Source organism: Sphaerodactylus townsendi, linkage group LG02, assembly GCF_021028975.2.
Source record: "Sphaerodactylus townsendi isolate TG3544 linkage group LG02, MPM_Stown_v2.3, whole genome shotgun sequence".
Taxonomy (NCBI): Eukaryota; Metazoa; Chordata; class Lepidosauria; order Squamata; family Sphaerodactylidae; genus Sphaerodactylus; species Sphaerodactylus townsendi.
Genome location: NC_059426.1, coordinates 86,947,580 through 86,957,253, shown reverse-complemented (window position 1 = coordinate 86,957,253; position 9,674 = coordinate 86,947,580). Strand labels below are relative to the sequence as shown.

General features: G+C 41.6%; 1 protein-coding gene across 1 annotated transcript in view; it reads left to right on the top strand.

Annotated features, from left to right (window-relative positions):
* Positions 1-9,318: 9,318 nt before the first annotated feature.
* Positions 9,319-9,674, top strand: part of INSC (INSC spindle orientation adaptor protein) — a 202,494-nt gene continuing 202,138 nt past the window's right edge. Inside the window, exon 1 of the mRNA XM_048486732.1 lies at positions 9,319-9,429. The gene's annotated coding sequence lies outside the window, so the exon portion shown is untranslated. The remainder of the gene's footprint in view (positions 9,430-9,674) is intronic.

Genomic DNA, 9,674 nt, shown 5'->3' with positions numbered 1-9,674 from the left:
AGGCAATCGTCATTCATATACTTCATTTTCCACACAGTGACTGATATATGGTTTCCCCCCTTGCTATTGAAGGTGCTGTCGGAGCATGATCAGTTCTCCCTCTGTATTGGACAGCGAAGACGAAACCAGCCTACCACACACCCCTGTTAATCCCCCCACTGACAGCGAAGGAAAGTTTCAGGAGTGGAGGCGTGAGAGCAGCTGTTCATCAGAAGAGGATGAACCAGCTGCTGATTCAGAGTCCTCTGCGGGGCCCTCGGATTTAGGACTTTCTCAGTCCACCCTCACCACCCCAAGCAAACAGTCCTCCCGGTTCACCCACCCCTTAAGAGCAGCATCGACAACGGTTACGCCTTGAATTAGCTGAGCGTAGATGATCAGCTCGATTGGCTGTTCATCATTTGTAAGTTACTAGCAGGACTAGCTTCCTGAAGCAACATTCCTCCAGCATTTCTGCCCTCATGCTGATAAGAGACAGCTCACAGCCGGTACATTTTTGCAGAAGGCAATTCATCACCTCGACGGCTACTCTGCTTCAGTTCTGTGGATTGCTCAGAAAAGCCTGCTTTCTGGTAACGACCCTTGGACTTTGACCCCTGGATTTGCTTTTTGGATTTGTGTTTTGGATTGTGATGACCTGGTGGACTGGCGAACTTGCTTACTGGTTCTCAGACTGAACTCTAGCCAGTGCCTTGTCAGGTGCCTTAAGAGACATTTCTGACCTGTGTTTAACCTGTAGTTAATATCTATCAGCTGCACCCTGTCTTCTGTCCATCCTTGACAGTCAGCCCATGACAGGTGCTGATCAACTTGCTAACCTTCACATGGGGCAGGAGTTCTCTTAGAATTACAAGACTACAGAGCTCAGTTACCCTGGGGGACATGTCGAGGTTCGACTCAATGGAATTACATCACTGCTGAGCTCCTGTCCTTTGTTTTGTTTACTAGCCAGTTAAAAACCAGTTGTTTACTAGCCAGTTAAAAACCAGAAAGCTTGCTGATGTTGATAGGGGTGGGGTGGGAAATGGCCTCTGTGGTGAGAGGTACAATGGTTGTCATGCAGGCAGGATTGGGAACATCTAGCCTTTCCCATATACATAGCAGCCTCAGACTTTTCTATGATCTTTCCCAAAACACTGCAGCAAAGTTTGGGAAAGATCAGAGAAATGCTAGAGAAAACCAGGGAGATGTTCAAGGGTACCATGATGCTGTGGGGAGGCAGGAAAAACATACTTCACAAAAACTCTGACAGCTAGGCAAATAGTGTGGAAAAGGTCTCACTTGGCAATCAATTCCATTAAATAGCATAGGATGCTACAGAACCATCAGGCAAAATATCAGAATACACAGATTCAGTGAGGAAAAAAAATAAAGGAGTAAATGGAAGAAAACTATTCATACTTGAATTAAACTGGTTTCAAAGAATCCTTTCCTGGCATCTGGAAATAGGATTTGTGGCAAATAGGTAGGCACTAGGACCCAGGCGGAGCATGCTAGAACAAAGACGGTTCAGGAAATGGTGGATTAATTCACAAATCTCCTAATCTTCATCCTGAACAGTGTATAGGTATGGTTATTCCTAGATAAACACTTTCTGTTATTTCCAGAAGTGATGTCATGGTTCATGTAATCATGGCTCCTTTCCATGTCTCTGTCCCCAAGCTATCATGGATTGATAGGCATAGTTTGACAACCCTACTGGGGGCCATACATTTCCATTGCCTAGACTCTGTCAGTAATTAGACTATTGCATTTTGAATCTGCTGCATTTTCCAGTTGTCTTTATAACTGATTTATATATGTCTGAAAGGAAAACCTTTGTCTTCTTTTAGTGCTACTGTTGCTTTAAATGAATTAATAGTAAATTATTCAACCCAGAAATTTCTCTGAAAGTGGCTGCAAAAAGAATTGCAGTGATGCCTTATTCAGGCTGGATCGTTTACTTGGGCAGTTTGCTCTTCAAGAATATAAAGAAGTGAAAGACTTAAGTACACAGAGTTTAAGGGGAAAGTAGAATTGAACTGCAGGGTCAGCTGTGCAATAGACTTTGTTTTTGCTGGAATCTTGTGCTAAATTCTTGTGTTTCTGAAAAATAAAGTGACTTTAGCCAAAACCTGTAATTTACTAGACTAGCATCCTGTAGAGAAGGAGAGAGTTTAGGTTTAAGGGAAGGTTACTAAATTAAGAAAAGAAAATGCTGTTTGATGCATTTCTATTGGCTTTTCTAATTATATGTAGCTTCATTTTCTTGAGCCTAGTCTTCTTTCTTCTAAAGAAATTGGGTGTGTCCCTGTCTGTGTTTAAAGTTGGAAGCATAGCATTGCCACATGTGTTATCATTTACTTTGTTTAAAAAACTAACAAAAACGAATGCATTGTTGAATACATTTGAAAGTCTGGTCAAAATAGCCAGAAATACATGTTTGCTGATCTCTGTATCTATATATAGCAGAAGCATAAAGAACTTGGGATATTTTCTACATGGAATCTCACTAACCATTTTCTTGAATTTCAGATAGTAGAAGAGAAGCTTTGGGTCAAGAGAGAGCTGTAAGAAAAATTCTGTTGTGAAAAATGTTTGATATGAGCCAGCATTCCTGTAAGTGCCCTTGTCCCCCCACCCAGAATATTTTATTTACAGAAATCTGCCTATCTGGCTTCAACTGAGTCTGTCTATTGGCTGGTTTATGGAAGAAGTGAAGTCTACACAGTGAGCAACTGTATTCCACCTATATAGATTTATTGTTCTAAATAAAATGTAAATACCAAAGGAGACCCTGGGAAATGTAGTTCCCACCAGGACAGGAAGGCCTGTTCTGCAGCCTGCTCAGTTTTCTAAAGTAAGTGGGAGTGGGAATGGAAGTGGGAGTGGGCGCTGTGGCGGGGGGCGCCGCGGGGGGGGGGTGTGGAAATCCAGAGTGCGCACCGGGTGCACTCTGGCCCAGCTACGCCTCTGACAGAGCTCAACTGAGGAAATGGCAGTTTTGGAGGGTGGGCTGAGGTCCCCCTCTTGACTCCCCCCCCCCAGGAATTTCCCAAGCCAAAGTTGACAGTGCTATAGTAGGTTTTATCCTACAGAGTGAGATTTTAAAATGGAACATCGGAATTATTAGAATGTTTTCCTCAGCTCCGCTTGAACCTTGATTTGGAAAATGAACCAAACAGCTGGCTTTAAAGTCATTCTATGGAACCATTGTAGATCTGAATAAATTAAGTGTTCAAAACCCCAGTTTTTCCATGAACCTCATGGAGTGAGCATGGACCAGACACATTTTCTAAATCTAATTTCTCTCACATGTTCCGTGAATGTAAAATAATGGGGAGGAAACCCTTAGCCACTTTGAGAATGGACAAATTGAAAAGATGATAGGTTCTTGAAAGGGAAGGCATGTGTCTACTTCTCTGCTATCATACAGAATGTTTGACTCAAACCATTAAGAGATGGTATATGTGGTCCTCCATTATACAAAACTGAAGTGTGATCCAGCAAACTAATATTTTCTAGTTCCAATGGTGTATTAGGAATGTAACATGTTTCTTTGCTTTTTACATTACAAAATTACTGAATAAGCACAACACAAGTGTCTTTTGCATTAGGAATGTCCTAAAAATGGAGTCTGGCTATTACTTTTGAAGTATCTTGAAAATAAAGCTGTGCACCAGATATGTTGAATAACATCTGATATGTGCTTCTTTCAACTTTAATTATAAGCTAGACAGAGCTAGTAGTAAAGCTTTGACAAGCAAAGGAATATTTTTGCAAAGGTCATTTATTTTTATGATGTATTTCCAAGCCTGTTATGGTGCCACTGAAGTTCATCTCATTTTACTAAAAGGTTTGAATTAGGCAGGTATCAGGGCTTTTCACAAAGGTGAATAAAGTACCTCAAAAGTATTTGAGGTAGAGAGACGTTTACTGATAATTGAAATTCAAACAGTTATGGAACTTGGATGACCTGTTCATTATGTCCATGAAGTCCCTAGTGCTGTCCAAATATAATTTTGTAAACATGGTTTAAGGATGTTAAAGCAGGGTATTGTGTTCCCAGACTAGATTTCCTAATGCCTCATGCACATTCAACAGTACAGTAATGAACAAAGCATATATTTTCTACACAAAAAGTACAAGTGCAGTTTGGGAATTATGTTGTCAGACTTCTCTTGAGTTGGGAAAGAGTCTAGGGCTGTTTTTGCATGGTCAAAATATCCCTGGGTGAGCACGGAAAATATCTCTGTGCAGCCGGGAATTCTGCATGGGTCTTGAAGCTGCACAGGGTCTGCCCCAGGGTCACTCCGTGATATTTTCTTTAGCCCAGGATTTTCAAAAATTGCCACTTTGGAGGTTCTTTTTAAAAATCCCAGTGTGAATCTACTTGTGCCTGTACCGTGCAAAAACCAATCTGGAGCAGGACCGGTTTATTTTTCCCACCTAGTCACCTGATCTCCCCACCTGATGTTCATTCAAGCTGCCACTCAAAAACAACAGCCAATCAGAATGTGGGACGCCGGGCAAGTTCACAGGTGCTTGCAGCTGCCACTCAAAAGCAACAGCCAATCAAAACAATCACTTGGTATATTTTCCTCTGTATAAGCTTTATTTTAAATCAATTAGCAGATCTATTCACTAGTTTTCTCCCACTGACAGGAAAATCTTACTTTAAACCTTTAAAAACACAGATCGCTTTCTTCCATTCCCACAGCACATAAACAAAAACACCAATTGGGAGCAGACCAATTTTATTTTTCCTTCCCCCTGCCCCCACCCCCCACCCCCACCCCCACCCCCACCCCACCTGACATTCATTCAAGCTGCCACTGAAAAACAACAGCCAATTAGAATGCATGACACTGGGCAAGCTCACAGGTGCTTGCAGCTGCCATTCAAAAACAACAGCCAAACAATCAGAACGCGGGACACGGGGCAAGCTGAGACATGGTTCTGAAGTAAATACAGAAGCCCAACTCTTGCTGAGTAAACTGGAGCATTTCCTACTAGACCTAACTCTGCTCCTGGGCAGAAGCAGGGAGCTGTGCAAAGGGAGAAACTGGGATAAAAAAGCCCAGGTATATATGATCCCAGTTCAACCCCAGTGTAATTTTGCCATGCAAAAACAGCCTAGGGCTGTAGTACTTTCTATTGTTCCCTTATTTCAGGTCTCATCACAGAATAGCTCAAGTAAGGCTTTCCCCCCTATCACCCTGGTGTCTGTCTGTCTGTCTGACCAGTTCACCAACTGCTTCTCCTAGGGTCATTTGGGATCCTTCCTCATTACCCTTTCCTGGGCTGGTCTAATAAAAGATTACCTGGAGGTGGGCTGATTCCTGTGGCCTCTCTTCAAGGGAGGGCCAATGGTGACTGAAGGGAATTTGGGCCAATAACTTTCCTTCCTCGGACTCCCTTCTCCTGTCTCATCTTCCCCTGAGGTTTTAAGAGGATATTTTCCTGCCTGTGCAAGCTCCAGGAGGCTCCAGCTGCTGCTGGCCTCCTCCTCTGGCCTGTTCACAGGTGCAGTCTGCTGCCTGAGTCCCACCTCCCTTCTGAGGTATGCTCCAGGACAGCCAAATTCAGAGACTGCTGCTGTTGCATTTCCCCACATAGCTGTGTTCTTGCTCCCTTTCCCACAGACTCTGGTTGGACTTTCTGTCTCAGTGGGAGTTGGGTGAGGCTATCCCTCACTGACATCTTCTCTGGAGCAGGTGCGTGTGGGGATGGAGCCACCACCCTGAGACAGATCTGCATACTAGGTTTTATTTATTACTGGGCAGCATATAAATGTTTAGTTACAACATTTCTGTGCTGCCTTTCCAACCAAATAGGGCCCTTGAGATGGTGAACAAGAAAACATTAAAATATTTTAAACACCTAAGTGGTAAAAAAACAACAATTTAGACATATAAAAACACATAACATCACAACCAGTGAGGAGGGCTAGCATTATTTATGGGGGTATGTCAAACAAAACAAAAATCTTCACTCATTGGTGTAAAACAATGATAGGCAGACAAATCTTCTTGGTGAAGGAATTCCAAAGTTTTGGAACTGTCTGAGAAGGCTCTTTGGCTGGTTCGTATGGATGAAAGTGATCCTTCAGGTATGTCGGCCCCAAGTCATTAAAGCTTTAAAAAATAAATCCTGAATTGAGCTTGGAAGCAAATTGTGAACCAGTGTAGATAGAACAAGACAAAAGTGATATTGTTCATATGACCCATTCCAGTCAACATTCTGGCTGCAGCATTCTGTACCACTGCAGCATTTTGGATTACCTGGAGGTGGAATGACTCTAGTGGCCTCTCAGTGTGTCCTTTTAGATGGTCCTCAAGGACATCACCACACACAGCAATTTGCAGTATTCCAAGGGTATACCTCCCACGGGGACATATGGTGTCATATGTCCCCGGGTGCCCACCAGTTAGTCACTTGGGGTGTGTGTGTGTGCAAAATCACCTCTTTTACAGGAAATGCAGAGTTTGCACAAATAAAGAAGCAAAGTCAGTTGCTTTAAGGTTAATTAAGTTTGCTGACTATAAAAGGGAAGGGTAATTGGGGTTTTAAAAACAACAAATTACTTTCTAACTAGCTAGCCACTTGAACTAGCAACTTCTAGCTATCACATGATGTAGAACTATGATCAGAGCATGATCAGGACTAAAACTAACAAAAGGCAGATTCACCTATATTACCTTTGTCATACGTGCAGTCCAGCATTCAAGTCATGCTGGAAATCACTGACCAATTGATTGGTCACTCATCTCTGACCTCATTAACTAATTAGCATGCATAACATTAACTCCTTAGTTACTGGATTGTATGACTGGTACTTGCCAAATACCAACATGTGAGGATAAAATGGAGGAGAGAACAACCACGTAAGCCTCTTTGGGCTCCTATTTGGGAGAAAGACATGTTATATAAAACATGTCATATTTTCCGCATCCTTTCTCAGTGTTTACTAATAAGTAACAAAAGTAACATTAATGCAAGCTGTAGTGCTAACAACATGGAAAACTGTAAATTGTACTGGTTAACCAGTCATGAATCAAACCACTGAGAAAGTTAATGAACACCTGGGAATATGCATGTTTTTGAATACATTTTTGTGCTTTTCTTTATAATAGACGGAAATTAGTTTTTAAGGTTTCTGAATTGTGAGATTTTTTTTCCATACTCACTTTCACCCAGCTGAGCACTCTGTTCTCCTCAGATTTCAACCCCCAAACACCGGGAGTTTTTCAATCTAAAGTTTTTAGCTTCAATTTCTCTCTGGCAGACCTATGCATGCACACTTACTCATATGCTGACTGCACAGGTGACTATTTGATAAACAACAGCTAGGGTGTAAATACAGATATGTTGTGAGAGAATCCTTAAGATATGAACTCCTGGTGTTTTTATTGAAATGTTTATTAATTCAAGTATAGTTTCCACAATATAAAGATAATACAGGTTTGTAACTAACAAATCCATAGCATGGAAGACTATTTTCAACTTATCTTACAGAAATTTTTGTATTTTACTCTGAGTATTACAAGAGAAGTTATTTTGTAAAGACTGTGAGTTCATGTTAGTAAGTGCCTCATACTGTCAGTATTAAAATTCAATGTGTGCAACTAATGTGACAAACATGATTTGAAATTTGTCCCTGTCCTTTCCCTCCCTCCCTCCTTTTCTTCCAGCTCTGTGCTGTGTTTGCAATGCTGGGGGGCAATTGGGGATGCTGGATATAATACCATAAAACGTTTTCAAAGCAGTAATAAAACATTTTGAAAGCATTGTAAGTCATATGACACTTAAAACTCTTAAAAGTGTTATAACAGTTGTTAAACATTTTGAAAGCATTTTGAAAATGTCAAAAAAATTTATTTCTGCGGTGTGGCATGGACCATTGCTATGTTCAGATTTGTGAGTTGGGGCATGTTCTATAATGTGATAGTGACTTTGAGATGACCTGGTGCTAAAAAACATAGTTGTTTGGCTGTGGTGGGGGAGGGCGGGCCAAAAAACTTTGCCGAGATATGCCTCTGCAGTATTCTCATCTTGATGTTATGAGGGCATGCACCTTTCCTGCCCAGGCAAGGGCAAAGCTGGTGAGAAGTACCCCTGCACACCTGATTATCTGGTGAGGCCAGGGTCCAGCAGCACCTCCAAAATATGAACTTCTCCTTTAGGGGGAATACAACCACCTACAGAGTGGGTTGAAGCTTGTGATTTACAGTCTGATCCAAATGGCCAGGTGACTGGCCCCGGTGGCACAATTGCACCACTGCACCACTCCCAGAGAGGCCTGTGGTGGCATTGGGAGACTTGTAAAGAAAAAAGCCTCCCTGCTGCCGAGAAGCCTCTATGTGACTGTATAGACCTACACCACCTTTTTGGTGGCTTAAGTCTAAACCAGCTGTTGCTAGTATAAGGTGGTGAATGACCAGGAGGGAGCCGACTAGCGTCGTCTCCCCCTCCCCCAGTTTATGCCCCTGGACCACTCCTGCTGCACTGGGGGCAGAGGTGCAGGATTGTTGCCTCAGTGTCTTGTGCTGTGTCCCACTGCTGTTGAGGGCAGTTTTGCTCTTCTGCCAGGGCAAATCTGCTGGACGGGCTATTCACCACTCCCACGAGCAGATTCTCCCCCCCTCTTTGAATAGGGCTGTCAGTTATTTAATTTCACCTCAAATCTTTCTGATGAACCTGCTAATGGGTGTGGTCAGAATTTTCTTTATGGTATTTTGTTGGGGAATGGCAATGAAGGAAAACTTTGGAGTAGCTGTGCAGCAACAAATAATATATTTTGGTAGTAAAATACATTTATGTTTCTGCATATGTCTTAATAACATATGGTAAAATTATATCAATGTAAAAATAATCAGAATCCAAAATGTATTACTCTGAGTAATTTAACAGAAATGTTAAAAGACTGTTATCAAATTGCATTTACAGATGTCTTCTAATGCAACATATTTGGCATTTTAGTTTTAACTCTTAATTTTTTGGGCCTTTCAAAAACATTGCATCCTTACTTGTCTTCAAAATGTGCTCTGTTCCTTTTTATCTTTGGCTGGTTTCACCTTAACAGAGCCTTCAATTACACTTCTCCTAACTGACCACCATACAAATTCAAGCCCTTGCCACAAATCTGTAAAAATGTTTCCATTGCAATGGGAGACAAAAATAGAATAACTCCATGTCTTTTTGGATGAATGCCTGGTTGAAACTATGTAGTGTTTGACTGACAGGAGGATGTACTTTCTGTGCTGAAAGTGACTTTTTGTGCAGTGCATTTAGTGTTCAAGAATATTCAGGCAAGTGAATGCAGACAGGGGATACAGTGTTTCTGTTTTTGTCTGTTTGCTTTATCCTCAAGTTTTCTGTGACTTATCATTTGGTCATCGTATCTTCTCAGCTTCCTCATAGTCCCAGAGCACACTGTCATTTAACTGGGTGAGTATTAACTTGTTTTGTTTTCAGTGGAGAGGTTAGTTCATCTTAAAGCCTTTAAAAATGTATAGCTGGAGCAGGCTAAGAAAATTCCACTGATAATCTCGGCAGTAAAATGGCAATTCCAAGGTATCGTGGTTACTCTTCAACTATCCCTCTTGATCATTCTTTCGCCATTTCAGTAATCACTGCTTTTCTATACAGTCAAGTGGCAGAAATCAGTAGAAATAATTATCAAAGTTTGAAAT